The 27,973-nt window shown below is 37.1% G+C and overlaps 1 protein-coding gene across 2 annotated transcripts in view; it reads right to left on the bottom strand.

Moving 5' to 3' along the window:
* LOC116720023 (inactive rhomboid protein 2) overlaps positions 1–27,925 on the bottom strand; it is a 54,364-nt gene extending 26,439 nt beyond the window's left edge. Inside the window, exon 1 of one of the 2 annotated variants that reach the window (XM_032563015.1) lies at positions 27,721–27,925. The gene's annotated coding sequence lies outside the window, so the exon portion shown is untranslated. Of the gene's footprint in view, positions 1–1,019; positions 1,138–27,720 lie in introns of those variants that run through there. The other variant, XM_032563016.1, reaches the window with a different exon arrangement.
* Positions 27,926–27,973: the final 48 nt, after the last annotated feature.

Raw genomic sequence — 27,973 nt, 5'->3', positions numbered from 1 at the left:
GTATTAAACTGAATTATTTAGCAATAAAATGTGCTTGAACAGATGTTACACTGTGTGGAAGTCAAATGGCAGAAATTAATATTTTTCTACACTAAATGTTTTTATACTGTAAGAAGTCATACACTTGTCTTATTTACTGTCTGTAATAATGATTTATTAGTCAACGTTTATTTTTCCAGATCCATAACACAGCAGAGACCAGTCAGGATTAACAACCAGTCAGGTTTTTCCTGGATGATACCATCCACCAGTTTTCTTTGGAGTCTGAATTCAAATCTTAATCTTAAGTTATTTAATTTTTTTCTTCTAAGAACAATAATATAAAAGTGAAGAAAGTGGCGTAGTTTGTTTGAAAGCAAGTTTTGAATCCAACAGAAAATGAATATACAAGATTATCTCCACTTGAGCATCACAGCATTTGTCTTAAATATTTGTCAGACTTCTTATTAAACACAAAAAATTTATTGATTGATCGGCCTTTATTTCCCTGATTTTGGTTGATCGGTGATCAACTGACACATGTGAAACCGACGTTCTCTACTTCTGCAAACGTCTAAAAATCAGCTGTTGTCCACTTTTGCTTTGCTGTGAGAAATGAATGCTGAGTCGGCAGGTTGGGTTTTTTAAAGATCGGCGATCGGCCTGAAAACTGCAATCGGTGAACTGTAGGTTAAATGGATTTAAATAACCAGTTTCCTGATGCATATTTCTTGCCGAAGCCACTGTTGATGATTAATCAGCAGTGGTTTTGACATCAAATACCCAAATGTACGGAATTGAGTAACAAAATCCTACTGAAGGAAGTACCTAAAAAAATAAAATCCGTTACTCAACTTCAGCTGCTTAAGCGATTTAAGACGAATTGCTTCGACGGCTCACGAGCAGAATCAAAACAAACTTACATATTTCAGCACACCCAGCATGTGAAACACCAGCCAGTCTATTCCTGCAGCTCAGATTGCATCGTCAATGTAACAAATAAAATATTTTAAGCAAAAGCAAAGCCGACGTGAACCCACCAAATCACAAGCCTTGCTAAGAAGCCCATTGTGGTCCCGAGTCGACGGCCTTCAGAGTTGCGGTTTCAGAAATCAATGCGACGGCCTGCAGGCCTGCATCCGACAGGAACGACAGCAGCGCCGAAATCTGAGCCAGGCTCAGATCACATGGCTGCCATTGCAGAGCGGAGGAATGGCTGCACGCCCTGACATTTACTATGACCCACGACTCAAACACTACAGTTCACCAGTCGCTTTACAGTGGCAGTCGGGCCATTTTTTCATTTATTTTTTCCAGTTATGCGTATTAAATAATTTAAGGTTTATGCAGAGCTGATCGAGTCCTCTTCAGGCAGAGAGGAGGTTACGGGAAATCCAGCCTGCGGTTTGGGGGGGAGGCAGCAACCCACCCACTTAGATAATGAAATAGAAGGAATTTGGCTAATGGACAGAGAGCTGGAGTGGCAGAGAGAGACTGCTGCTGCGCGCAATTTATCAATACAGACACTAGATAGGCTGCTGCTAGCATCCACAGAGGAAAGTTTATGCTTCTGTAATGCAGACTGTATTCTCCCAGGGCAATACGGCAAAAAATAACAGAGAACCAAAGATCTGAAGTGAAGCTGAAGATTATTTCTGCATATTTAAGAGTATAAAAAGGATCATTACACATAGGTGCTTTATCTTAGAAATCAATACAATAAAATTCAATGACTGACATGTTTGGTTTTAAAATAGAGGTAAAATTGATCTTTGAACATTTTTACAGAAATTGCTTTTTCACAACTGCATTTGTACAGTTTAACCAGCAAAACCAATCCAGATACTTTTATACTTTTATCATCCAGAGCTACATGTGGCTCATTTAAATTCAAAAATATTTAATTGATCCCTTCCACCGGCTCTTCTCTTCTGATTATACATGCAAGAAAAAACATGTCATTTTAGAAGTTTTTCCCGTATGTTTTTTTTTTCTTTTTTTTTTTACAAACTCTGCATTCAATATCTACACAGGCTTATAAAAGTAACTAGCTTCAAGCTATTTGTTCTCTACATCTATATTTTTCAGTTCTGTTATTGCAGTTTCAGGAACTGTGACTTTGTTTCTCTTCCAGGAAGAGTTTTGCAACCGGCAGACCAAAGAGGCTACAAGGGCAGACCCAAACGGGAACTCAATCTCAGTTTCTGTGCAGAAACTGTTGAAATTATGAATTTATGAGTGAACAAACATGAAATCACCACATACTTCTTTTCTGAGATTTGTATGAAAGTAATGAGATATTAATCTTTTAGTTGTAAACATCCAAATGGTGCAGAGTGACATTAAAACCTGCTAACATTTAGCTTAAATTGGCTAACTATGGAATAAAAACTACAAACATGGCCTAAATAATGCAAAATTTAACTATAGTCTACCAGTACAACAGGCATCTACTGACCAAAATTATGAATTAGCTGAACAAAAACAGACAAAAAAAAAACATCAAACAACCTAATAGAGTGAATAAAGTAGCGACTCATTCTGAACTTGGAGACAGTATAACGTCAGGCCTGAAGGTAATAGCAGACATTCTCCTAAAAGAATGTCATCAAGGTGGTTGATAATTTTTCTTTGCATTTCCAGGGACCTGTTCAGATGTAAAATTAGGTCACAAGCCTTTTCTGTAAAGTCCAGAGGTCAGAAGTCTTTAATCGTCTTAAATCCTGAATATTTCCCATGGCTTTCAAGTGTCATCTTGATGTTGTGATGTTTGGTTTTTTTTCGGTCATTGGCAATTGGACTGATTATAGAGTGAATTATTGATTCAATTAGAACTGAAAACGAACTCTGTTTATCTGAACTGTTAATGTTATTCACTGTTACATGGTGTTTGATGAAATAGGGCTGGACACATGGTCAATATATGATAATAATAACTATATATATCGTGCTAGACACATGATCAATATCAATAGATGATAGATCTGATAAAATATTTAACAATTTCATTGAACTCCAATCCAGAACCGCACAGCATTCTGGGAGATGTAGGCAGAGGAAAGCCTTTAGCTGCTCAACCTCAGCGAAGTTGGTGGAATCAACTGACTCACTCTCTCTTGGTTACCTAGCAACTCACTCATTCTTTGGTTACCTAGCAACAAACTGTTGAGTAACTGCCACAACAGCAGTGTCAAGTTTCACCACTGTTCCTCATAACTGCTTAAAGTTAAACGATGGCGTAATGAAAACTCTGGATAAGAGAGGAAATGTCACGCAACCACATTGGCAGAACTTCAGATATGTAAAAACAAAAACCAAATCACTAATTATCAATAACAATATGATATGAACAGCTTATATCGTGATATGTTTTTCAAATATATTGTTCAGCCCTACAATGAAACTACAATCTCCAAATGAAGAATTCATCCTCAAAGATTGATTGTTTTTTTTAGCATTTGTGAGGCTGATTTGATTACACCAGACTATCAACGCTAAAACAAAAACACTTCTTTGAACTATTCAAACTTTTAGCATTTTTAATTTGATAAACAAATTAAACCGAAATATGTCCTCTGAACACATCCGTTTTTCAGTTTTAAACAGTGGATGCTGATTCATCCTTCTCTAGCGGTGACGTCACACAGACCCATGGCTGCGTGCAACCAGGTTCCAGTTTCTCCCCGCTGGGACGGGAAGACCTGACCATGGAAATGTATTTATTCCCATCCTCAAGCCAGTATAATCCTCTATAAAACCTAAAGGAGGACAGGTGATTCAGTCAGAGGTATGCAGCGTCTAAATTAGTACTATAAAACCTAGAAGCACAACCATGTTCCAATTTTCTACATTACTAAAGACACCAAAACTAAACAAAAATGGAGATATTGGCGAGAGCTTTTTGTTCAGACAACAACTCTCTTCCACTCACTGTGTATTTTTAGGATTCTTCACACGTCTGAACCAAGGGAATAGATGAAAATGAATACTATCCGCCTTCAAAGCAGTAAGGAGCAACGCTCTTGCTGCTTTCTACATGGAGGGATATCAGCAATCCTTTCTGAAGCGCAGTGTTGCGACTGCCAAGTTCAGGCTTTTGTCCTCCTTTCCACTTCAGGCCTTTACTTGGCAGAGAAACTAGATGTGGTCGATCTGAGCTCACAAATTACATAGGTGAAAACAAGTAGTACTGACATTTGTACGCTTACTACAGTGGCTATAGCTGTTCCTGTGAACAAAAGCTGAGGACAAAAGATGATGCATTAAACAATCAGCAGGCAGACTGTTATGAATATTCATCATCAACAGTCAGACTCATTTGTTCACCATTTACCTTGATTCATCAAGCCTAAGCTTTGTGATCAATTTATCACTAAATCCATTCCACAGCATATTGTATTTCCAACAAAGAGGAGAAAAGAGGGAAAGAATAGGAGGAGTAGACTTTGTTTGTTGATAACGTCTGCATGATAAAACACTCTTTACAGCCAACTCCTATTTCAGCATGTTCCCATTTCAGCATGTTCCTATATTGAGATTCAATCTGAAAGCATCCATGTGTAAAAATCTGTGCTTACTGCGACATCCGTGCCTTGATGATAAATCTTGCTACGTACACATTAGGACTGGAAGATAGGGCTGAAAAACATACCACGGATTAAGCGTTTAATATCAGTCGATGTTGATACTTATTGATTAGGTTGTCAAAATGGTCCAATTTTATTCACAATGTTCACACCACTCCGCTTTTTAAAATTATTGTTAAGCTTTTACGAGGCATGGTGGCGAAACCTTAAACTACTGCTGCGTAGGTGACTCAACAGGCTGTTGCTAGGTAACCAAAGAATGAGTTAGTTAGTTAGTTAGTTGATGCCACCAACCCTGCTTAGCTCGCTGTGAGAAGTTGAGCAACTAATGTGTATCCTCTGCCTACATCTCCCAGAATTCTGTGCAGTTCTGGATCATGGTTCAAGGAATATTCTGTACATCACATACCTACTGTGATAAATATTGTTATTGGTTTTTTTGTTGAACCCCACTACAAATATGTATCAGTATGTTTAAATGCTGGGCACCATTTTATTATATTACGGATCTAATTAACTTTTTTTGTTTTATAAAAACAGGAAAAAAGAAAAGCTCACCTTTTTGTGTCATTAAAATATTGCTTTCTGAGTTTAATGTTGAGCACATTAGAGTGAAAACAAACAATAAAAAAAACAAAAAAATTGAAATTAGTTTTGGATTTTTATCTAATAAAGTTTCTCTGGCCCAGCAGTTCTTTCCACGTCACCACTGACTGCATTGATACTGAAACTAGTGAACTCTGTGGCTTTCTACCACACAGTACCAAACCAAAGGGTGTGGTTGTCAATGAGGCCTACTGGTGTCTACGAATGGTCCCTTCACAGACTGAAAAAAGGCTTTGAGTTTCCACCAGGCCAGACCTCAGTCAAGGTCAATCAAGCTGAAAAAAGTCAGTTCATGTCAACAGCCGACCTAATCGGCATGTCTTCTTTGCTGCTGATTATTCAGAATGTCATGACGAACCTGAATGTGGTCATTAAAAATACAATACTGCTCTGGTTTACCTCATAAGCTTCAGTAGACTGACTCTGTCCTAATATATAGTGGTGTGTTCAAAACAATGCTGCGTAAAAGCACTTGCCTAAAGATATGAATTAACAGAAATAGCTGTCATAGATTTGTTATTTCTTAAACAAGTTTTCTTATTTTTGAGCAACATACTCAGATGACAGCAGTATGATAGTCTGATGTGGTTTGTGACTCTAAATGAGGAAGCGACCTTGAGATTAACTGCTTCATCAGTTTCTCAAGAGAGTCCTGAATACTGAACTTCTCATGTGAACTAATGTACAGCCTGTAGTCAATGGCTGTAATCCACTATAAGAGTGAGTTAACTAACGAGCTATCCAGCTATTTGTCCATCTGTCTAGCAAGACAGATGGGCAGCTAGCTATCTGTCTCGATATCTAGATAGATGGCTACTTAGCTCAGTCTATATAGCTAGATAGACGGCTAGCTGGCTAGCTGGTTGTCTAGGTAGCTAGACAGATAGCTGGCTAGCTATTTAGCTAGAAAAATAGCTAGATAGTTTGTCAGATATATAGATTGTAAAAAGTGAAATTCACATATCCAGTGGTACCAACCTCAAATGATTCCACAAAAATGCAATGAATAACAAAAAACAGTATTAACAAAACTAATGAGACTGAAAAAACACAAAATACCACGCTATAATAGAGTATAAAAAAGCCTAATTGCCCTGGGAACAAAACATGTTCTCAAGTCTTCCAACACGTTGCTTTGGTAGTGTTAAGATGAAGACATTTCCTGTTGCGCTAATTTAAAATAGAATTGGCTGCGATAAATACACCATCATTATACTAATGTCAGCACAGAAAAAAATTTCCCATTATGATATGGGACATGTCCTGCTAAAGATGCAAGGACCAGCAGCATAAAACATACATGCATGTTGACTTCCTGAGTTCACAACAGTCGGAGGCAGAAGAAACCAACTGCAGATTTCAGTCTGACAATATTTTATGTTCATCAAATATATCAGATGAATGCATCAATGCTTTCCACGCTGCTCTAATCATCAAATAATCAAAACTGAGGATAGGCCTGTATGTTTGTATATTATAAACAATAAATCAATTAATCGCACGATAAATTAAAACTATCAACCTCATTTTAATTATCGGCATTATCGTCTCTTCCGGCCTTTTTCTCTTTCTGTTAATGACACTGAATGAAAAAAAGCTCAACTCCGGTGCTCTCCACTGACCCCCCTTCCTCATTTCCTTAGTGTAAAGCCCAGCGCACACTACACAATCTTAGAGCTGTCGGCCGATTGTCAGCCCATTTTCAAAACCTGACAGACCACACATTAGCCGACAGAAATCCTAGGTATAACTGTTCGATCGGGTTTGTTCCTGCCGTGTGGTGTCCAACAATGGGCACAAAATAATGACTACAAGTCCAGTTAACTAATTTTATAACCAGGCATTAATCAATGCTTTACTACAATCTACCTGGAATGCATGTGGCTAGTGTCAGCGTAAAGTCCTGACTGAATGAAAATCATTAGAACCTATTTATGTCACGTTAACGAAGAACAGCTGAAAAGTTACCGGGTTTATCAACTGCGGTAGCAATTTCGCTCCAACTCCTCCTCTTGTCATGTCTATATTCTTTGCATGTTGAATAAACATTAATGTTGTTTCCAGTATCATCTCCAATGTCAGCTGGACTTTGGTTGCTCCGTGTCAGCCGTTTGGGATTCCCCTCCGTAATTTCCCCTCAGAAAGCAGGAGGGGAATCCGCGCTTTCTGATTGGCTACCTGTCACATTCAACAGGCTGCCTTAAGCTCCCAGTCCTGATTTGTGTCGGAGAGGCAACGACGATCTACCGTAACACACCACACACTACAGGATGATCGGTTATGAAATCGTAAACAACAATCTTAGAAAGACCAACGATCTAAGATTGTTGTAAGGGGAAAAATAGGAGCAAAAAATCATGTAGTGTGAACTATTGCATCAGGTAGTCGATGTGCCCATCTTCTCTATTTAAATCTAATTATTACTGAAGGGCAACATAATATACAGACTTCATAATCTGCACTCTTTGGGTTGAATGCAGTATTTATTTCCACTTTGGCTTTATGTTGTTTAGTTATTATTCTAGTACATTTTTGTTAATGGAGACTGAGAATATATTTTATTATTGTTTTTGGTTGTTTTGTTTATTTTGTTTATCAGTTCCAGCGTTAAGTGTTCTTTTGAAAATAAAGTGTATCTATCTTTGGCAGGAAATCGCATGGATTATTACGTCATTTCCATTAAATCAGTGTAAAAAGCTCTTCAAACAATATTATTGTTTATCGCAATAATTTTTGAGACAATTAATCGTTCAGCAAAATTTGTTATCGTGACAGGCCGAACTGAGAATGCCATACAGTAATTTCCTTTATTTAATCAGGTAAACCCCGTTGAGATCTAGATCTCATTTTCAAGAGGGACCTGAAACAAACTTCACTCCCCGTCGATTATGTGCTGCAACCCTCAGACGTGTCAAGTGTTTTTCACACCTTGCAGCAGTGGTCATCATCATTTAGGAACCAAGCATAAGTGTTCAAACGTCTAAAAAAAAAAAATAAAAGGGCCACATTTACCAGAAATTGATTGATGCATTCACAATCTCTCATATTGACTCTCTGATGCACTCTATCAATATTAACAATGCATCTTGACTTATTTAGCAACTCCTGTGCATTCTTCTCAGTCCTGTTCTGTTTGCTTTCACATACTGACTGCCATCACATTCCTGTTTAGTTTTACTCTACACCTTCCACAAACACTCAGCTCTGTGTAAGACTGTGCAAGTTTTAGCAATAATATTTAGCTAAAAAGCTCGCGCTGGAATGTGTGAGGCAACCTCACAAGTTTAGAAAGACTTGCATTTGATATTATCAAGAAAATCAAGAGTCATGGTGTTCTGTATTACCACAGTTATTGGGGATATTAATTGATAAAAACAGAGCTTAAATTATTTTCTAATTCAAGAGGAAGGTTTTAAAAATTGTCTGGTCTTAAATTTGTTGTTTTCATGTTCAGATTTTGTTCATGCAGGCAAAACCTCTTTTCGCTATTTCGAAAATTATTTCCACTCTCAACTGAAAGGGCAACGTTGCCTAGCAACCGTTCCGGCCAATAGAATGACAGTGTTCCTCTGGGCGGAGCCAATCTCCTTTGGGGTGCGCTTGTTTCTTCCTAGTGGGTGTGCCTGTGTGGCTACAATAGATAGCTGCATCGCCTCTTCTGGCTCTCCCCACTGGATAATTGAAAACAACTTCAGCTTTTTTTATCCGTTCTACAATTATCAAGAAGAATAATCATTTGTTTTTGTCAATTTAAGTGTTTTCCAGTCTGGTTAAACTTAGAGAAGAAGAAATAAAGGCAAAAGTGACAGGTACTCTGTGCTGTCTTCGTCTCTATTCAACCAAGCGCATCTTAAACTGCTGATACTCATTTTGATTTTTTAGGTTTGATTTTGCTATTGAGGAATAAACTTTTGAATATAGAAGACATTGGAAAGAATGTTTTAACGCAGCACCGACAAAGCCAGTTAAAAAAGATCTAATTTATTTTTTCTAGGTTTAAATATTTTTTTTACATCTAACAAATGAGCTGATATCCATATTAGTTACATACAGGTGCTGCATAAGCTAAGATTGTTAGTATGTTCAGAATGTGTTCTTCTGGGATTTTAAGGAAATAAAGTAAATAAACAGAAAAACAGTTATAAAGTTACAAAAACTGAATATAGAAAGCACAACTTGCACTAAAGCATTTTATTGATGGACTTTGGAGTAAAAATTATTGTAAAATGGCAAATGTTTGATCATCTATGTTCACACAAACGTAGTTCAATCCCAAAAGTTGTTGCATGACTGAAAAATTGGCTCAAAATGGGCGAAAAATCATAGCATATACTCGTCATATACTCATATAAACAGCCAGTTTGTGTTCTTTTGAGCTTCTACTATTGTAATTGTAATATGCTGAATGTGGGAATGTTGGCAATCTTTTGGAAAACTTTAGATTAAGATTAGATTTGACTTACATGGGAAATACGCATAGAGAGAAGCTGTTTATATCTAACAATACTCCAAATGCTAATATGAGAGGCCAGCTAAAATATCTATGGCTTAAGAATAACTTTTAAATCCAACTTTACTGTAAACTGTCCTGACACACACATGCACACATGCAGCAACACCGCCCGCACTCATAATATGAATAATTAATGACAATTCACCACAGAAAGGCTTTTTAAAGGCTTAGATCAGATTTTCGGGGGTCAGAATAGTGGGAAGAATCGACAGACGATGGCTCCAGTGGTAGCAGGAGAGAGTTTTATAGTCGTTTTTGTTTTTTACTGTTAAAAAAAGGAAAAAAAAAGGATGTGGATAAATTACAAGCCAACATAGCCATCAGACAAGCAAATCACTTTCAATATTTGGTAATAGTGAGTGTTATAATTACGTGGCTCAAAATATGACTAAAAATTATGTTATTGACCTACTTGCCTTTATAGAATATAGTCCAAAGTTTGAGTCATTTTATTTCTGTTTATTTATATATCCAAGTTGCACTTTGGTTGTTGCTGTGGGCGAACACAGATCATTACTGAGACTTTTATGGATTTGGAGAAATGACAGCCTGTCACACAACCTAAGAGTTTAATCAGGAAAGAGCGGTTCTTCTATTCAGAAAACAGCAATCAACTTAAAACTGGTGACAGAGAAAATGATTCATGTGACTAATGAAGCATGGTGCTGTTACCCACAGATTTAACCTTTTCAGTTTGATAAAACGGGATCGATCCAAAGACTCTTAGCAGCACTACGAGACTTTATTAATTTTATGCAAAATCAAATGATATCTGTCTGCTACAGGTAAGTGAAATATTTAAAATAACTTCATAGAAAGTGTTGAAGAAATTGTACATATTATTATCAAACATTTGCTATTTTATACTTCACATTACTTTTGTTTCCTTTACCATAAACATTAATGATGTTGTTGTGTTTGAATTGCTTTAATTCTGTTTCTGAGTTTATTTCAAGGAGGCCACTGAAAGGAGAAGTGGAGATGAGGTCATTGCAGTAGGTGGAGGTTCCGGCCGGGTGCAACAGATAAACGCTTGGCTGGAACTTCCTGTCCTCCTTAGATGCAAGGCCGAAGTGAAGATTGTATAGCTTGTTTAGATGATATGTGACCCTGACTCACGCTGCAGCTCTGTGATTGTGATTAATTTGCTTCTTCTTCTTTAGAGCTGCAGCGTACATGCAACCTAGGGAATGTGAGAAATAAAAAGAGAGGGTGCGGCAGAATGTGTTTTCAGGGAAGGTAGAGATTGTAACTGAAACACATCTCTGTCCGTTCTCCTCGCGAGTAAAGAGAATGAATCTAACTCTCCTTTGTCTTTCCTGTGTCTTGTATTTTGATGTTCTAGGTCAGCGGTCCCCAACCTTTTTAGTCGCGCGGACCGGTCAGCCCTTAGCTATTTTGCTGCGGACCGGGGGGGGGAGACACGACAGTACTCCGATATTGTTTTGTTGCTCATTCTGCTGCAAGTTGGCTCAATTTTGACGCGCAAGACGTAACCGGTACAATCCGGTTTAGGATTTTTGAAATAAAAGATCCCGCAGTAGTTCATTATTTCTTGCGCGGCCCGGTACCAATTGGTCCGGTGGTTGGGGACCACTGTTCTAGGTGATTCAAACCTGACAGAAAGTTAGTTTGAAAAACCCAAAGTATCCTTTTAACTTCTTACAATAAATAATTGATTTATCAATCATGAAATACATATATGTGCCTGTCAAAATAAATCAATTAATTGCATTCAGTGTAATAATTTTCATTTGCATGATTTATCATTTTTCTTTTTCTCTTTCTTTCTACTGAAGACTGTGAGACAAGTTTTCATTTCAGCGCTTTGGTCTCAATTAGAAATTTTTTTGAAGGACAATTTTGTTTAGAGAGTTTATAATTAATTTTATTTCTCGTTTCTGTTTTGTTTATTTATTTTGGATATTTAAAATGTCTTCCAGCTCCACTGTTAAATGTTCATTAGAATTTAAAGCTAACTGATTTTTGATAATGTGTCTCATAACAACAATATTATCGTTTATCGCAATATCTTCTGGAACAATTTATCGTCCAGCAAAATTTGTTATTATTATAGGCCTAGAAACACATAATTGTAAATTAGAACTTGTTCCACACAAATAGTAAGCTGGACACAATGGATTATGTTAGATAAATATAGCAGGATATATATTTAATTTAATGCAAAATAGAAAGTTTACAGAAAAAGTTATGGATTATTATAATTTGTGTTAGTGGGGTTTTATCTGTTCAAGTATGTCTGTCTAATAAGCTGAAAGATTTTACTGTGTCCATGAGTAAAACAGTAAATGTGACTGAAAATAGTCAAAGTTTCAAGTTGCTTTTCCTGTGTCTACTTTCCACCACAGCAGCAGTCACCGATACAAAATGACTCTCTGACAGAATACAAATATTTGTTTGTCTATTTGTTCATCTTTTTTTCTTCAAAAATTCAAATAATCCCAATAAAAACCCCTCTTGTCCAACAATCTTTCAGTGGGATCCCAAGCTGTTAACGGTCGGCCAGCAGGGACGGAGTGAGAGAGAGCTGGACGGTCTGCAGGCCGGCAGCCAGATCGCTCCAAAAGCCAGAGAAGAAAAACAACCGTTTGACTCAAACGTCCAACCTTTCTAGGACAACCGCGTCAACACACGAGCAACTTCCTATGATTAAGTTTCACATGATGGTTTGAACAGCAAGCTGGATGTAGAAAGTGAAAACAGATCTATAAAAGCAGCAGCTGAGGGAGAGCGAGCAGAGAGCAGAAGGCGCGGTGAGGAAGAGCAGCAGAGTGCAACAGCACTGCAAGCTGGTACTATTTCACAAACAAATCAAGTCTGAAACTGAAGGATCCATCATGGCGCAATGCAGATATTAACAACAAATTCAAAGAAATTTTGAAAGACAATGTTTATTTTAATTATCTCTGTGGCTGACTCTGGAATACAGCTAAACTAAAATTTCAACTTTTATACCAACAAAACAAATTCTGCCTAACATAGAGAAGAAAAATGTAAACAAAAACACTCAGTAGATGTCCTGATAGTGCTTGGGATTCTTGTGTGTTTTTACGTCTGTTAGTTTGGTGAATACTCTTGTCTATGTCAATCTCGTTTAAATTTAAATAAATCTTCACCGTGGCACGTCGCCATCTGCATTTTGGCTCTCCGCCTTCATCAATCATAACAGTAGAAGAGAATTCAGCACCAATTGATAAATAACATATCATTAAAAAGTTTTACTGTATTGAAAAACTGCATACAAGATAACAATTATACCACTTTACAATAAGACTCCCCCCAATACACTGGTTCCCAAAGATTTTCCCTATGGATTACAATAAAATCCCCCTCCAAAAAAAAAAAAAAAAAATTCACCTGGGCGCACACATCGTTCAGCCAGACATAAAGCGATGCACATATTTTGTTTTCAAACTTCACTGAAGTTTATTTCACACTTCTGGTTGCAACAAAACACACTACAAACCATCTTTACAGTGAAACACTTTTGTGTAACTGTTTTTTTTTTTTTTTTTATTCATCCGTACTGGTTCCCGCGCCCCCAATGCAATGGCACTGGGGGCGCGGGAACCACTGCCCTAATAGATGGCTAATAAATAGTTTGTAGAGATGTTATTTATCTCTAAACATGTTATAAATCATTAATAACTGTTTATTATGCATTAATTAGGGATGAGAAGGAGACAAAATCTACCAGTTTCTTGCTTATATATTTTACCCTGAGCTGTAATACTAAACATTTCAGACTACCTTGTAAGCACAATAAGCATTTGTAAACTTACTTTTATACAGATGTAAAACTTTAAAAACATTTTGAAAGAAAGTTGTGGTGTGGAAACTAAATTAGAATCACCCCTCAATCATGTTAATGTAACGCTGTTAAAGCTGGTAATGTAGGAGATTTATGTTTGTTGCATTCATCCTGAGCCGATCAGCTGTCTGATCAACCAATCAAACAGCAAATATCACCTTATTATCCAAGTGCTGCTTCACTAAGGACAAAATGACACATTGAATAATATGTGACATAAGCAGCTACAAGTTGTAAAATGTAGAAGAGTTTATTTTATATATTTATGCATATCTTCATGCTTTGTATTTTAGTTTTACACAAAGAAGCTGTGGTATTCCGCCGTTAAAACTCCATTATTAAACCAGCCTGTGACAAGTTACGACATCCCACAGTAGAGGAAACGCAACAGCTTTCTGTCACCTACAAAACTACTGTGGAAAGTCATGAGTTACGAATGAATCACAAAGAAAACAACCTTCAAAGCAAAGACTGACGGCAAGTTTTAACAAAGAGCAACTCGATTTCTGCTTAATGCTCAACTCAAACAAAACTGGGAGTGCAGATTAATTCATACTGTGCTTAAGTTTCTAAGCAGCACCAGTGTTTCAAGGATGAAGTTTTGTTATCTTTATTTAGGGATGTCATGATAAATTGTCCCAGTAATCAACAGTAATAGTCAGAGGCTTCTTCGACTTTGTTGTAACACAGTCTGCTACAGGAGACCTTTCCTGCCCACAGCCATCTACAATAACTCTGAATAATTTTGTTTCAACAACTTTTAATTTTCTTTTGGGATCAATTAAGTATTTTTAATTTAATTTGAATTCAATTATTGTGGTAAACAATGTTTTATGACAAATGTCAAGTAATATATTGATAGTGATATTGATTATTGCTGTGGCTCTTTGGTAGAGTAGTCGTCTTGAGATCGGAAGGTTGTAGGTTCGATTCCAGCTTCCTCCTGCCACATGTCGATGTGCCTCTGGGCAAGGCACTTAACCCCAAATTGCCTACCGATCTGCGTATCGATGTATAAATGTGTGTTTGTGAGTGCGACTGGGTGAATGTGGCTCTAGTGTTGCTGTTACTCTACCATTTAGTGCCCTCACTATCAATACAGACCAATAAACTTTAATTTGGTAAAAACATTCAATACTGAAACTTGAAGACATTTTAAATATATAAAAAAAACTGCAATAACCAAAAATAATAAATAAGACAGAAATAAAAAACAGACACAACTGGAACTATTAATATAATAGTTTATGATGTCTCTATAAACAAATTCCTCCTAAAAAATATCAATAACCAGAATGGAAGTCATCGAGATAATTTAATTTATCATGAGATTAATTGATTCATTGCTACAGATTAATCTATAATACCAACTTTTCTTGAGTACTTTAACTCGTTACAGTTTAACAACTTCTAAGTTAAGAGAAACTAAATTTCAAGTTCATCTTTTTTCACTGTTATTGATTGAATATTTTCCATCTTTCTCTTTATTTCAGTCTGTGACACTATAGTATTCAAACCCTTGATGACCGACATAAGATTGTAGGTGATAGAAATAAGTTCTGACTCAGCTGACCCGACTGAATTTGGTGCCAGCCTGTTTGTGTGCTCGGAGACGGAGCAGCAGAGGAAACCGCCTCCTCACACTCCAGTATTTTTAGGCGATGCCTTTAAAGAGCCAATGTTGCAGATTTAAAACAAAACCGTCTCTTAGTTCAAACAAAGCGGATCCATGTGTTGCACAAAGTCAGAATTCAGGTCCAAAAAGAACCAACAATCCAGTAAATGAGAAAAGCTGCACCTTTTTCCATGAATCTGCATGCCCAAACATGCGTCGCTGCATGCTGCTATAACGGCCTTGATCCCAAGCCAAGAGTTCCTCTCAGTCCTTCGCATCCCACCTACATAACTGCAGCGTGCGCTCACTCCGACATACACATCATGCATGTATGTCGCAATGTGTCACCCAAACTGCTAATCTGAGACATTCATGGCAGAAAGTCTTGTTAGCTAGCCCAGCTTGCATTGTGTTTCTCACTCACAGTCAGATACTGACAGCAGCGCCAGACAGAACACGAGCGGAGACGTTCTGTCCTCCAGGAACCGACGAGGAAAGAACAACTCTGCACCAACTCCCTGCAGCTCAGAGACTTTAAGATGCTGCTGGTAGTTTATAAATCCCTGAGCGGCACAGCACATTAAAGACCTGCTGCTGTTGTTTCAACCTTCCAGAACCTCTCAGCTCTTCTGGTTCTGGTTCCCCAAACCCAAAATCAAACATGGCAAAGCAGCATTCAGCTTCCAGAAACAAACTACTTTAAATCTAGACTAAAAACCCAGTTTGTGTTTAGAGTTGCTTTTGAAACATAATCAATGAAACTTCAATCAACAATCTGATGTGTAACGACGGCAAAATGTAATGTTTCAATTATTGATTTTGTATTTTTGCCTCTTTATGATGTAAAGCACTTTGAAAATCCCTGTTGCTGAAATGTGCTATACAAATAAAATGTGATTGACTGATTGAAAACTTTTTCTAACTGTCTGTACCACATGTGTCAAACTCAAGGCCCGTGGGCCAAATCTGGCCCGCAGCAGCTTTTTATGTGGTCCTCTAGACTACATCAATTTCCTCCAGTTTTTCACTAATGAGCAAAATTCATACAAAATCTATATTTGTTCTGATTCTACTGCATTTTTCTCTCAAAATGATTCAAAAACATTGGGTTTAAGTGAGTGCTGCCTCAGCTTTACTTAATGTCAAGTTATAGTCTGTGATTGATGCAGCAAGTAATAAAAAGTCACTTTTAATATCATACAGTAGCACAAATATTGTAAAAAAAAATTTTTATTTCTAAATTAGCACCATAAAATCTGTCATTTTGGAAGCAGAAATTACAAAAATCATTCACAAAATCCTGGAGAGACTGATTAGCGGGGAAAGATTTAATTTTAAGAAACACTAATGGAATGCAAAAACAAACAGCTACTTATTAATATTTTAACAGTTCAATGGGTTTTATTTATTGCCATGGAGACTAAAGGATTTTTCAAACATGCATGAAAGAATCAAAGCAACACTCCAGGTATGTTTTTCATGAGGGAATAAAATAAGATGAAAATCTCAAGAAGTCGATTTTACACAATCCTGTGCCTTTAATAGAAAATAAATGTTCTGTAGATGAGGTAAAAGTGAAACAGACTGGAATGAACATAATGCAAGTGGATGGGAAAATTACTAAGCACAACCTGCCATTTTATTTACCGTTAGTAAAATGAAGTGTGTGTTATGATGCTGCAGATTGCCGAGTGCTGCTCTATTGCCCTGATTTCAGATCCATTGACTTAAAGAGCAAAGTGTTTGTTCATTTCACTTTGAGTAAATTGATAAAACATTTGCATGTTATAGACAATGAATGTTTCCTTTTCTAAAGATCCAACCAATACAAATAACTACATTTTTTCTAGGACGGACACAGACACAATAAGTGTACCATTTCTTTCTGAATGCGGTTGTCCTTCAAGTCTTTTTAGATTGTAGATAGTTTTCTGACAGAGTGTTTCAGGTTAAAACATGTTCAGGGCTTTAAATAACAACCACCTGACCACCTCTTTAAAAACAGGTTTAACCACAAAAAACATCCAGTTTCTGTACAAACCCGAAACATTGCTGGGAACAACGCACAGCTAACAACACAGGCGCAGCTCAACGCATCACAACATCTCTCAAAAGTTAATTACTTTTCTTGAAATATAATTCCAAAAGGAAAACTTTTATTTTTAAACACAGAGCGATTTAGATGAGTCACAAAAGGTCACTGCTAAAGAAACTGGTTGTTGAGTTTCTGAGAAAGTCTGAATATTACGGAAGACCAAATAAATTAATGTTCATAAGTAGCTGCGTGAAAGCACATTGGTGGAAAGTTAAGTGGAAGGATAAAGTGTGATACAAAATTATTGCTTTTAAAGCAATAATTAGTCAATTCAAGGCATGGATGTTGTTCTCTACACGTTGTGATCAACGTAAAAGTCCCAACGTGGGATGACACGTTGAGGTCGAACACCAATGTTACCCTCTGGGAGGGTAAACCAGTGACCTCTGTGAACTCCACAGGAAATATTGGATTGCAAAATGAGTGTGATGTAGTAATTTGATGCAAAGCGAATACAGCGGCTGCAACACAGAGGAAAACAGCTGCATGATCAGAGCGACGCATTGCTCAACAATCGGATTCTGTCAGCAGGGTGACGATGTTGCACAACGACTTTCCTTGTTTTTAAACTGCACTGAATGCATTTGGACAGCATGAATGAGGAACATAAAGTTCAACCCCATGTGGAACATATCCTCAGGGGAAAATCTTCTTCTCGTTTTATTTTATTTATTTATTTATTTTGAACATGATAGTAGTATAAAATCATGCACAAGAACAAGGAATGCAAAAGACGCATATATACGTTTAAGCCACGCCCTTTTACAGCAAATCAGCCTGAATAATGAGGAGTGGGCATAATTTATCGTAAATCATTTATCATGATAAACTTCTTATGATAAAACTTCAGATTTACCATCATGATAAATTCCAGTTAATGATGTTTAAAGGGATAATATTGTGTAAAATCAACTTTCTTTGAGCTTTCCATCATGTTACAATGTTATCTCCTCTTCAAAAACATTCCTGGAGTGTTGGCTAGATTCTTTCATGCATATTTGAAAAATCTTTTAATGTCCTGTGGCAAGCCATGCAAAACGCCTGGTTGGACCAAGCCCCGCCTTCGAGTCACCCTCCCCTGCGACTCCTTCAGCTACTTCAGAATAGCCAGCAGCAATTAGCAAACACCTGGTGGGACTGCTGCACTCATTGCCGGAGTTACATCTTAGTGAAACCCTGGTAAAAATATCGTTAAAGGGTTAATAGAGGAGCCATGTTGTGGTGACTTCCAGAGGGAGGAGTTTTAGAGAGCAGGAGTTTTTAAAGAGACAGAGACCCAATTTTAAAGCGTTAAATTACAAAGTCCATTTTCTGTCAAGTCATATTTGATATACATATCATTTTTACAACAACTTAAGTTAACATTTATTTAATTTAATTACAATTTTTTGATAATTACTGAGTCAGTAGGTAATACATTTCATTAAATTGAGATGAGGGGTGAGATTAAATAAGCGTTCACATATTCTAACTCCTTTTCAAACAAAAAAGTAGTAATAAACAAATTATTTTGTTCTTTGTTATGTACACACATGTCCTTCTCTATCCTAAAATCTGTTTTAAATAAATAAATACAGAACATAGATACTTGATTGTGCTATAAAATGACACAATGTGCCTGGAAAATAAACAATTTGGCCGTTTTAAATTCCCCAAAATTGTCTGTACTGTTGGGATTTTTCCTTTTGTCATTTTCTCCAGTCTGTCGAATGAAAGCATAAATAAATACCAATAAAGTTTAACATATTAAACACTGATACAGCTGGTGTTAAATAATATAAGTCACATTTCTTTACAAGCATGAATGTTTTTCAAGACACTCACACCCATATAGTTACCTAAAAAAGTAGTAATTTTTTACTCTTGTCACTTTCATTGTTATCACAATAGTGGCACAAAATATTGTGATAAAACTTTAAGTCCACATGTTGGAAGGACGTGGTGATTTGTGGTTTTGGTGTTTACTGTAAATCTGTGATCAGACAGACACGAGTGCATGATTTTAGATAACCTACCAGTTCAACACGCCTGACTCAAACGAAAGGCTCGTTACCAGCCGTTAATGAAGTTGTGTTGAAGCAGGAGCGTATGTAAACTTCTGACTTTTAAGGAAGGGAACCATTGTTACAGTTTACCATAAAATTCCTTTACGCTTCCCTATGCTGACAGGATTTATGGAGATGTTGATTATGTTCCCAGACAGGACTTGGCACCTGTTTATATTGACAAAGGTACTAATACCTACTTTAATGACCATAGTATCACTGTGATACATTGGCAGGAAACTGGCATAAACAAAACCCTAAAGAGTTGTTGTAAAAGGGGAAGTTGACACACCAAACACAAAAAGGCTGAAGGCTGTTAAAGGGCGGGTATTATGTATTTTCCAGGCACAATGTGCCAGTTTACAGCACAATCAAGTTAAAGTTTATTTTTAAAAATGGGACAACATGTAAAATGAACAATTACATGTAATTATATGAGATTATAGCTAGGTGGCTAATTTCAATCTCTAGTCCCATTGGTTCAATTCTAATGAACATTTAAAACCAGAACAGGAAGACATTTTAAATATCCAAAATGAATTAACAAAAGAACAGAAACAACAAATAAAATAGATACTTAAGTCTCTGTAAACAAAATTGTCCTTCAAAATAAAGGCATTTTGAGACCAAAGCACCAAATTGAAGACTTTTGTCATCCATTTTTTGTAGAAAGTGAGAAACGATAAATCATGCAAATTGAAATGATTGAGTTTGATTTCTCCTGTGACTAACTGATTTATTGCCTATTGTGACAGGCCTGACTTCACAATTTGACACCTTGAAAATGGGTCTCTGTCTCTTTAAGAAGCTTTCCAACACTCACAACAATGCTTCTCATTATGCCGTTTACAACATTGGACTGGGAAGTAGATCCAATGATGAGCTCACCAGATGTGCAGGTCCACCAGGTGTTTAACTGCTGCTGCCGCTAGTCTGATGGAGCTGAGTGGGGTTCACCACACTGAAGTTTCTGTATACTTATTTTTATTTGTCTACAGCAGCTAGATTTCCACTAGCTGTGTAGCATCATCATCAAAATAATCAATAATCACTTGAAGTCATCACATCAATCTTATTTAGCTAATGTATACGAGTTGTACTTTCTGACCTGAATTACTGGGGTATATAACTGATTGCACTGTAGAAAAAAATTTAAGGATTTTGCCTTATTTCACAGTTTTCTGCTCTGTTTTCACAAAAGAAATTTTGAATGTGAAATGTTGAAAGAGATTTTGACAAACTGTTAATAACCCTGGTATAAAATGCACTATTGCATAATCACCACTGTGCATTTCCTGCAATTTAAAGCATCATGCTGTCTGTTGAAAAGAAAAAAACCTGCTCACTCTGTGCGCCTAATTTAAACAGACAAAACTTGTATGTGCACACAATGAAGCTTTTATTTTTTTATATAACTACTTCCAACACTTGCAGAATATTATTAGATGTGACAAAATGTTGCTCCTTGATGCATGGATGTAAAGCAGAAAACAGCCAATGTACCCTCTGAGGTAGAAGTAGCTAACTAAAACAAATGCTCTTATTCCCTGTTTGTATAAAGATTCAGCCTGATCAACACTTTGATCAAAATTATGGCTACAGAAACATCTACAAACAATAATAAGCCAGTTATGGTAATTTTTGCAAAGCATAAATCAATAGTGAACTTAAAGTTTCTCTCAGAAAAAAACCCAGAAATGCTTTAAGAGTATATGGTGTCTGACGTAATAAAAAAATAACTCCAGTAAAAACAAATATGTACTGCAGTTCTTCACAGCTCTGAAGCGAATGTTTGTACTACTTTAACTAAAAAGCACAAACAAAAGCAAAGGCATTGTTCTGCACCAGTAGGAGGTGATAACTTTCAGCTCAGCCAGAAGATTATAACACTTGAGAGACAAAGTCTCCATCCTTCACTTCAACCAAACCTGTCAAAATGTTTGGCTTGTTATACAACTCTATTATGAATAAAACAAACATAACATATTATGATGCTAACGTTCCCAAACTTGAAGATCTGTTGGTCAAACTCAACAGATCTGAAAACGCTAAACACAATAAACGTAATTTTATGGCTAAATGCCAATCGGTGTGGAAGAAGCCACAATTCCAAAGCAAAATTCAAAATTACTGTTTGAAAATGCAAATGTCAGCTGATTAAACTGAATTTAACAAATACCTTAGTCATATTTGGATGCTTTGAAGCCTGAGAAACACCAACCCAACTGTGAAGCACGGTGGTGGCAGTATCATGTTGTGGACATGTTTTACAGCAGTGGAGAGCTGGTGCACTTCACAAAATACCGGAGAACATGAAAAAAGGAAAATAATGCAGGAATATTGAAGCAAGATCTAAAAAAAAAAAAAGAGGTAAAAGGTCAAGGCCTAAGTGTTGTTGAGTTTCCAAAATGGACACCAATACTAAGCATATCACCACATTATTTGCAAATTAGCATAAATCATACGATTGAAGAGGCCACCACAAAGTCTTGACCTCAAGCCCATAAAAAATAGTAGCAGAGACTATTGAACGTGTGTGAACAACTTAGTCTACTAGCTTCATTCAGCTGCACTAGTTAGACAGAAAAAAGGGCCAAAGTTTCTACAAATTATTGAGAGGAAATTGTGGAAGAATGACCTCAAGTCATTCAATATAAAAGGCAATATTACTGATAAAAACCAGCCCGTTGTTCAACACTTCACTTCGTATAGTTTCTGTATTCTCTGCCATTGAGAAATTATTTTTTGATTGAAGTTTTTAATTTCACCAAATCACTAATGTTTGTCCGTAATGTATATAATGCGAAAGTTCAACACTATAAAGCTTACTGGAAGCAGCTTGCGCTGTAAACAACCATCCTCCACTGCGAAGAGAGACGTGCCGAGTCAAAAAAGATGGAGTTTAATGTTAAATATTTGGCCGACACGGACTGAACGGCTTTGTTTTCTTCCTCCGCCGCCATCGCTAAAACTACAGACTATAACACGTAAAACGGCGCAGAAAATCAACATTATTGTTCACAACTTCTTCTGTTCAATGATTGGCCTGGTTGAAATTATACCAAATGAATCCAAGGCAATGAGAGGAATCCCAGACGGAGCAGAGAAGGGAGATGAGAATTCAGTGAAATTACAAAGGATGGCAAAGGCTGGGCTAGAATACTAAAAAATGGCATGAAAACTAATATATAAACTAATAATTTTGCTAACATGCACTGAAATAAAGCTTTAGCTTCAAATGTATGCTATAAATTCACTTGCACAAATAGAGATGAGACAACATAAAAAAATTCCCACTTATTTTCATTCTATTCTAAATATCATAAGAAATGAACTCAGTTGCAATTAGCATGTAGGAAAAGGTACAAAGTTACAACATGTTTGGATCCAATCCTGATGCAGAAGTTGTTTTTTGTGAAGCTGTGCTCTAATTAATAAAAACTTTCACTGTCTAAACTGATACAGATCTGCTTTGTGGTTAAGTGAAACTAGTTAAAACTTTAAGATGTCTGCTGCAGCTCTTACCATAATCTGAAACCAAAGGATTTTTCTTTGCCAAGTAATTTCAAGGTTTGCAACAGGCTGTTGCGGTGTGATTTTCTCAGCCTGAGCAGTTTTCATTTTGTTAATCAACATTTAGTCTTAAAGGAAGTCATCTCACTTAGTTTTTTTGATGGCTGTACACAAGTCCATCAGTGGTTGTGGTAAAATACAGACCAGAGAAGGTCTTTCCTGATTGATACTGCCATAAGACTACGCCCCGAACTACCAGAGAGCCTCAGTTTCACACCAAAAATGCAGTTTTTCTCTAAACTCAATGGCAGTTACCACACCAGAACCTGGGAATCGGACACACAGCAGCAAAACATAAACAAGAACTCCCTCAAGTTCTGCTACTTCTTCTTTTTGACATCTCCCCTGATGTTGCGCTGCATTCTTACAAAACATATGCATGAAGGCTGTAGCATCACTTGTCACCTTCACACTTACAATGCAGTTTCCATAACGCTTTTTTCTGCTCTGTGTCTTTAGACAAATGGGTAAGAAAGAAACTGACCTCATATAAACAACATTTACCTAAGAATCTGTCACTTTCTTCTGTTTTCTCAGCACTAATATATTTATATTTTAATTGCTCTTTTGAAGCAGTTTTGATTTTTATGTCTGAAAGGTGATAGGTATTATTACTTACTACATTAAAATATAACACAACTACCACAGTAATGCCACAGCAGCCATCATTTTGACAATGCCACCCACTTTCAGCCACAAATGTTAATAAAACAAACAAATGCCACTGTGGGAGGAAAACGAAAGTACACATTTCCCCTGTGAACACGGAGATTAAAAATAGACCCATGTGGTTTTTTAGCTACTTCTTATAATTATATAGCAAACAAGTAAAACTGCGCACAAATTAAACCTCACTAGAAATTGTTAAGTATATTTAGTTAATGCTTTTAAAATGCACTCCCAAAACACAAAGAGGACCATGTGACATTCCCTTTAACAAATCTACAAGGAAGTATTGATTTGCACCTCTGAACTTTACAATGAAAAAAATTTCAAACAGCACACTGACCCAAATATGGGTTCATGACATCGCAAGAGGTGCAATAACCAAACCAATTGAGGTTTTTTTATTGGAAAGCTTTGAATATTCTCTCACCTGATGGTAGATTCTGGTCAATTGGGGACCAAAGTTGCAACATTTGTTACATTTTCAGCTGGTGTGGTTCGCTTTCACACCGCACTGACCTGTTGCCCTCCGCGCCTGTGGTGGCGCTGCACCGAGAACAACTGATGGTAACGACACGAAAACCTCTGAACAAGACCTTCCTTCTTCACAAAATGTGGAGTGGCATCAAATTTTAGTGATTCTAGCATTTATTTCATGTCTTTTGCAAAAGACCACGAGTCATTTCTTCTGCTAGTGCTAGACACACAGGTTTGTTTTGGTTATATTTACCCAGAATGCCCTGCGCTGTAGTCCCAGTAAGTAATATATGTATGGCCGTTGGATGGCCGTTCACTGTGAAACTGAAAATGAGAACAGATGGAGGGCTGTAAGGTGGGCAGCGCAGGAATATGACAGACATGGCGCCCAGAAGTAACTTTAACATTACGTATATTTTTATTGGCTGTGATGTTTAAAATAAAGTAGCGGGTACATTGTGATAAAGGAAAAGAACAAAAAAAGTCAAGGAAATGTGTTTCTATCACACAAATAGTGTCTCGATTCCAGGTTTTCAGCAAACGTTACAGTGGCCGATCTGGATAAGACGTGAACCGGCTTCGTGAAACTGAAAATCCAGCGCTAAGTCTGAAGCCACTTCAATAAACGACGAATCCAGCTAGCATTAGCAAACACCTAAAGACTTCTGACAGATTTCTCCAAAGATGCTGAACAAATAAAAGTCAACACAGAGCTTCGAATTACAGAAAACAACTAGAGATCAGGCTTGATGGACTCAGACCTGAACCTTCAGGGCCACAGAAAGGCGATTACAAAGTCAGCCTTCTGTCACCTGATAAACACTTCTAGTACTAGGAGGGCCAGGTTTTCAAGACCTGCCAGGTTTTCAAGACCTGGCAGGTCTTGAAAACCTGACGACTCTGATGGCTCAAATTAGCCTCCATTCATCCATTCTTCTATTCTTCTATTGTTCTATTGTACATGTGGTCGTTGACCGTCAGGCCAGAAGGTAGGGATGTGAATAGTCCATGTTGGGGGTGGGTATCTATGATACCTAACACTAGTCGGTTTAGTTTTGAAGCATACATGAAGTGTTTTTGGAGAGATGTGACTTTTTGCAGCTGATCCATGATGTTGTGCTGCATTATCCAGGTCATTTTGCCAAATGTACATAGAGTTTGCAAAACATACAATCTGTTTCAAAAAGTATGCAAAGGTTTTTCTAAAAGAAATTAGTAATGTTTCTCTTTGAAATAAAGCTAAGAGGGTATAAAATGACAGTTTAGAAATAAACTAACCAAATTAATTGTGTTGATCCACCTCAAAAAAATCATGCAAAAAGTGTAAGCAAAAGAAATCTGGGAGACTTTGCACATGCAAATTTGCATGCAGCCTTTTGTGCTGTGGAGGATAAATAGGTGACTGCTTCACCTATTTAGTTCACAAGAACTAATGGCATTTATTTCAGTCATAATCTTGCGGGGGGTGACCAAGGTTCCATCACTATGTGACAGCTGGTCAGCAAACCTGGCAAACATGATTGACATGGCAGCACTGAATGCACATGTGCTTTATCAGGCATGCATTGGGGTGCAGGAGAGACGGGTGGACTTCTATTTTACTGTCAGTCCTGCACTTTATATTTTATATTTAGATTTATATTCATATTTTATACTGTATTTTATTTTACTCACAACATTGGAACCTCAAACATTGTCCTGAGCCGTATGCAACGAAATTTCGTTCTGTATACACCCTGTGCATGCAAAATGACAACAAAGTCAGTCTAAGTCGAAGTCGAAGTCTAAGGAACAATTGTGCAACTGTGAGATGCGTTGAGGCCATTACCAGGGTACTTATAAGGTAATGGCCCTATTTACTGAACAAAAGCACCTGCTAGATAAAATCCTTCAGGTCATTTGGCCTGTCTCTAGACTGCATAGGTAGAAACACCAAATGGACTACCTTTGGCCCTCCTAGTAATTAATAATAATTAATATCTCAGCAACCCAGGGGCTTTTTATCCCCTCAATTACAGCTCATAATTTTAAGAAATGTTCTGTGTTAGTCCACTGTAAGAAAATGTAGTCATGTGTCACTCAGACTCATTTTGGTTCAATTAAAAGTTTAAAAAGAGGTGAAAGACCAAAAAGGGACTCGCGGTATGTTAATAAGTCTTATGAAATCACAGAGAAGTGGTTTATATGACACTTCATCATTTATGATCATCTCCAGAATTAATTGAGATACTTAACTAGCAATAGAAATAAAAGAAAATGGTTTTAATAATACAGATTTCATATGGAAGCAGGAGGATGAAATTTAAAAACAATTTAGAAAATATTTTTTTCTTCAAACTCAGAAATTTCCCAAGGTTTTCTTTTTTAAAATATTTATGAGACAAATCTCAAAATTTCAAATTACTGATGTTTTCCCCCAGCAAGTTTCATACTTTTAAGCTCAGCAATTTCCTTGTGGGTGTTTTTTTTTTTCTTCTTCTTTTAGAAAATTTCAGATTACCGGTAATCTCAAAATTTTGGGATTTCTCTTCCAACAATGATTTGCCTTTCCCAAGTCAGAAATTTCCAAGATTCACTTTAGAGGATTTCTGAGATTAATCTTGAAATATCTGAGCTTTTTAAAAAATTTAGAAATAATAATAATAAAAAAATTATTTCTCAGATAATTCTCAAAGCTTCTGATTTTGTGCAGCACTTTGTGACCCTGGTCTGTGAAAAGCGCTATAGAAATAAAGTTTACTTACTTACTTATTTTATTTTTTAAACCAATTTTTGACTCCATCTTGTACAATTTGTTTGTACAATACGGATTTCTAAACTGACCTGCAGATAAAAAATTTTTTATATATAGATATATATGCACACATAAACACACACATACAAATGTCCTACAAAGATCAGCTGCCTTTTGTGACGTCATCCCACACCAGACAAGTGGGCGTGTCCAACTTGTTTTTGGGAAAGCCCTTTTAATTCAACACATTGTAAGAAAATAGCAAAACAAGACGAAGTTTTTACCATTACATCACACTGTATAAGTAACAACCTACATTTAAATCAAGTTTGATTGAATAACGTAGACCAGGCTGGGTAGGTGCTTTAAAAAACAAAACTGCTGTATAATTAGATGACTTCACAGTAATGAGCTGTTGAGGGGAATTACACTAAACAGCAGCTAGTTTTACTCTGTTGCGACTCACCAACTTGTACGCTGAAATAAAACCGTTCCAGGATCTACCAAGTCACAGAAAACATTAATGTACAACTTTTAATTTGTGTCTCCATTCAGCTGAGAGCCTCAGTTTTCAGTTAGCGTCGTGTGTCTGCAGTGACTGTAAACATAACCTCCTACTGTCACTGGGAGCAGATGGAGGGCAGCGCAGGAATATGACAGACATGGCGCCCAGAAGTAACTTTAAATGGGGCAGCAGATGGAAAACTCAAATGAATAACTGGACTTGTTTGGGTTTGGACGGGCGGGTAGAGCAACAAAGGGCTTGCCGAGGCTTGCCGACAGCTAGTTTCCCAGCGGTGGGGTAACAAGGGCAGTTAGAACCGAACATTACCGCCGTCAGCTTGTTTTTACTTTAATTAATAGAGGTGAAACAAAAGGTAGCACACAATGAACCTGGTTACTCAACACTCTCTACCCAAAAACACATTAGCCGCTCTCACTTAAACAAACAAACCAGTCAGTTGCTAAACACCAAACGTCTTTAAATGTTTTACTCACCTCCAAGCAAAAGTAGTTGGCTTTTTATTCATGAGCAGGAGGTAAATGTCCGACAAACTACAGTTAGATTGTGACAAGTGGTGTGTCACACACTTCCCTCTTTCTCTCCTCCGACATCCTTATTTTTTTTAATGCAGCTCCAGCAAGCAGAGCTCCGAGGAGGAGGCGGAGCCAGGTCTTATCTTCAGAGGGGGAGAGTCTCTGCCTGGGTCCGTTCCAACCACCTCCAACACCCCGGAGCTGCGTGTGGAAA

This window comes from Xiphophorus hellerii, chromosome 5 (genome assembly GCF_003331165.1).
Source record: "Xiphophorus hellerii strain 12219 chromosome 5, Xiphophorus_hellerii-4.1, whole genome shotgun sequence".
Taxonomy (NCBI): Eukaryota; Metazoa; Chordata; class Actinopteri; order Cyprinodontiformes; family Poeciliidae; genus Xiphophorus; species Xiphophorus hellerii.
Note: the sequence above shows the minus strand (reverse complement) of the source record. Positions and strands in the feature narration are given on the sequence as shown.